This window comes from Dama dama, chromosome 29 (genome assembly GCF_033118175.1).
Source record: "Dama dama isolate Ldn47 chromosome 29, ASM3311817v1, whole genome shotgun sequence".
In the NCBI taxonomy this organism is placed as follows: Eukaryota; Metazoa; Chordata; class Mammalia; order Artiodactyla; family Cervidae; genus Dama; species Dama dama.
The window spans coordinates 19717013-19721422 of record NC_083709.1 but is presented as its reverse complement, the minus strand read 5'-3'; the positions used below and the strand labels follow the sequence as shown (position 1 = coordinate 19721422).

General features: G+C 45.0%; 1 pseudogene; it reads left to right on the top strand.

Annotated features, from left to right (window-relative positions):
• Nucleotides 1-3696: 3696 nt before the first annotated feature.
• Nucleotides 3697-3791, top strand: LOC133049020 (U2 spliceosomal RNA; annotated as a pseudogene).
• The last annotated feature ends 619 nt before the right edge of the window (nt 3792-4410 follow it).

Genomic DNA, 4410 nt, shown 5'->3' with positions numbered 1-4410 from the left:
GAGCTAGTTTTATGCTTTTCGGCAGGCTCTTTTCTCTCTCTGAACCTCAGTTTCTTTATCTGTAAGATGAACTAAAAAACATGGGTACAGTGCCTAGCTCACACCAAAGAAACACTAAATATTCTTTCCCTTCCCTAATGGTCCGCCATTTGTTAACATAAGAAAAATCTCCTTAAAAAAACTCCAAAGTCCCTAAAGGATATAGTGCTCAACTAGGGGTGATTTTTGCCCCCAAGAGACATTTTGGCAATGTCTGGAAGTATTTTTGATTGTCACAACTGGGGGTAGTGGTGCTCCCAGCATCTAAACAGGTATAGGGCAATGATACTGCGAAATGTCCTGCAATGCACAGGATGGCCCTGCACCACAAAGAATTACCTGGTCTGAATTGTCAATAGTGACACTGTTGAAAAATCCTAGTATAGGCTAATTCCGCCATCAAACAATTCACCAAAGACTGGTTCCTCCTTTTCCTTCTTATCCTCAAGGAAACATTCTTCTTTTGCATTCAAAAGAAGAACAGAAAGCAAAGCATTTGGGGGATCACAGCAATGATATGAATATGCAAAACCTCCCCTTAATGGGAAAATGCAGATTTGAATTTTACTTTTTATTATTAAAGAAATACTCTACTTAACTAACAACCAATGTGGGCACCCTTATTATTAAGGTATCTTATTATGTATTATGTATTACTATAGTTCGCAAATGTACTTCCCAGGTGGCACCTGTGATAAAGAACCCAGCTACTAATGTAGGAGACTCAGGTTCAATTCCTGGGTCAGGAAGATCCCCTGGAGGAGGGCATGGCAACCCACTCCAGTATTCTTGCCTGGAGAATCCCTTGGACAGAGGTGCCTGGCGGGCTACAGTCCATAGGGTCACACAGAGTTGGACACGACTTAAGCGACTTAGCACACACTCACAGTTCATGAATAGCTTTCGGTTCTGTTTCCCTTTCTCTTCAAACCATACGTGCTTACCCACTTCTGCAGATTCACCTCTCTGCCAAGTCCCTCACTGATTCTGATATTTATAAAATAGTCCCTGCCCCCAAGGGACATCCAGCCTAGTTGGAAGTAAATGAATGCAAGCGCAATAATTAAGGAACAATACAAGATAGCATATAATTAAGCTTTAATTGCAGCACCCAGACCAAGGTAGTGAGGAAACTGAGTTCCAGCAACACCAGGTGCTACCTGGCTGAGGTGTTGTGCCAATGTTTGTTGAATGAAATGAAACAGTGAACACTTTTGACACCAGATAGGACTCCAGGTAGTATATAAATTCCATTCCAGTCTTTAAACTGCTACCCTTTGTAAAGGGATGTTGGTGGCTGGCTGTGAGTTTATTTTTCTTAAAACATCCAGTTCAAACTTGTAACCCAACCTATATATTTCTGAAAACGATTGAACTTTAATAAAACGGAAACAATCATTCATTTGACAGCTATGTCAGTGCCTGCTGGGTGCAGGGTGAGCCACCGGTCTCTAAATTTGCACAGAACCCAGAGCTTGTTCTGTTTGAGACAGGCCGTCCAAAGGCATGGGCTGTCTTACTGCACATATTGAATGAATATCCCCTTTGACTGCAGGTATGTACTTGTCAGTATGCATTCCAGAGTTTTGCACATTAATACAGACTCTGAACTTTCCCTCACAAACATCCATTCCCAAACACATACCCAGCACTCGGTCTCCAGGCCCTGTCCTGAACACCCCCCATAGTACCCTGGACACAAAGCAGGATGTGCTTAGAAAAATTATAACTGGTTGGTTTCCAATCTTGGCTCCCCCGCCAACCCCAATCACCAGCAGTACCCCCAAAGTAGAGCTTACCCTCCCTGGAGGCTGTCCCATCCGAGAACTGCCCTTCACCTTGCTTTCTCCCACAGCCTGGCCCCCTATTAAAATGTAGGCACCTGGGGGCTTCCCTGGTGGTCCAGTGGTTCAGAACCCACCTGCCAGTACAGGGCACACAGTCTGATTCCTTGAATCTGGTCCAGGACGTTTCCACATGCCTTGGGGCAACTAAGCCCGACTGCCGCAACTACCAAACTGTGGTCTAGGGCCTGTACTCGACATCAGAAGCCATCACAATGTGAAGCCCAAGCACCGCAACTGGAGAGTATAGTCCCACTCACCACAACTAGGGAAAACCCACTCACAGCAACAAAGACCCAGCGCAGTCAAAACTAAACAAATACAATGAGCAAACATTAAAAAAAAAAATGTAGTCATCTGGTACCTCCTCCTCTTCAGAGTCATTAGCTTCTCAGAGCTGTTAGAACTGTGCTTGTGCTCAATCATGTCCTACTCTTTGTGACCCCGCCAGGCTCCTCTGTCCATGGGATTTCCCAGTCAAGAATACTGGAGTGGGTTGCCATTTCCTCCTCCAGGGGACCTTTCTGACCCAGGGATCGAACCCAAGTCTCCTGCATTGACAAGTGGATTCTTGACCACTCATTAGGCTGAGGTTCAGCAAAGCAGACTCAGGACTTGTCTCTTATTTCTCATATTATATGGACACATTCATAGGAGATTTTCAGGGTGAATCTGAAATTGCCACTGTCTCCTGTCACCTGATGACTGTTTCCGGGCTTGCCTCCCTCCAGTCCATGCTTTTACACCAGCCTCTTTCCTCTGCTCCAGACTCCTCAAAGGCTTCCTGTAGCTTTTATAATAAAGTTCCAGCATTGCTCATTAAGATCCTTCCTGGTGGGGCTCTTAATTAGTTCTCCAGCCACTACTTGCCTCTCTCTGCCTCCACCCCCTTCACTCTGCACTCTATACACACTAAACTGAACTTCTGTCCTTTGCCTGAACAGACTTTGTCGTTGCTTGACCCAAGCTGTTTTCTCCGCCTCGAGTACTCTCTATCCATCTCTCTCATCTCTTTATCTTACTATTCCTGCCCATTCTTCAGGAGTCAGCTTACACAGCACTTTCTCTGGCCTCCTCAAAGCTGGATTACCTGCCTCTCCTCTAAGTCCAGTAGCACCTCCACTCACCCCACCTCCCCCTCAACACTGCATCATACTGAAATCTCCATTCCCTTGTCCTAATCTCCCACAAGTCTGAACATTCTAGGGACTTCTCTGGCAGTGGCCAAGACTCCATGTTCCCAATGCAGGGAGCCTGAGTTTGATCCCTGATCAGGGAACTAGATTCCACATGCCACGACTAAGAGTTCACATGCTGCAACAAAGATTGAAGGTTCTATGTACCGTAACTAAGACCCAGCTCAGCTGAATAAATTTAAAAAAAAAAATGTTTTTAAGTACTGAACATTTTATGCAGACAAGGAGTGTGTCTTGTCTCCATGCAACACCTAGCATTTGGCAGAGTACCTGGCATGAGGTGGGCCCCTGATAAACACTGGTGAATAATGAGTTGCTTGTTGAACTTTGGGGAGTGACTAGAGCTTTTCCATCCATAGTGCAGGCAATTCCTAGTTGGAAGCATGCCTCAGATGCCCAGAAGATGTCAGGACTGGTAAAGACCTTCTAACCATTTATTAGTATTTGGAACAGGATGCAGCCTATAGAATGAACTCAGTTTTGGGGTTCCACCAGAGCCTCATTTGATACTTAATCTGGGTTCCTGAACACCAGTGATCTACTTGACACCTCCACTTGGATGTCAGATAGTATCTCAAAGGTCCATGTCCAAAGTCAGACTTCTAATTTCACTTCCAATCGCTTCTCGGCCTTTTGGCTAAGATCAAGTGTAGTATCTGTTCTTATCAGTTTAATATCTGATACGTCCTCTATGTGAAACAGATCACCAGCCCAGGTTGGATGCATGAGACAAGTGCTCAGGGCTGGTGCACTGGGAAGACCCAGAGGGATCGGGTGGAGAGGGAGGCGGGAGGGGGGATCGGGATGGGGAACACATGTAAATCCATGGCTGATTCATGTCAATGTATGGCAAAAACCACTACAATATTGTAAAGTAATTAGCCTCCAACTAATAAAAATAAATGGAAAAAAAATAATAATTTCACTTCCAATCAGCTTCTCCCCATTCCAGTAAGTGGCAATTCTATCCTTCTAGTTGCTCAGGAAACAAAGAAACAAGCAAAACCTAGGAGTCCTTTCTTTAATCCTTAACTCCTTTCATTTTCTTATGCTCCACATCAAACCCACCAGAAAATCGCTGAAATACATCCAGAATCAATTACATTTTCCCCTTTCCAGCCCTCTTTCCCTAGCTGGACCACCATCTCCCTGAGTTGGATTTCCAAAATAGACTCCTATCCACATTGGCAGGTGGGTTCCCAACCACGGGACCCCCAGAGAAGTCATCTCCTTGCTTTTTTGGTTGCCTCTCTACACTCTACTCACCACCACAGCAGCCAAAGCGATCCTTTTAAAACCTAAGTCAGGTCATATTACTATTCTGCTCAGAA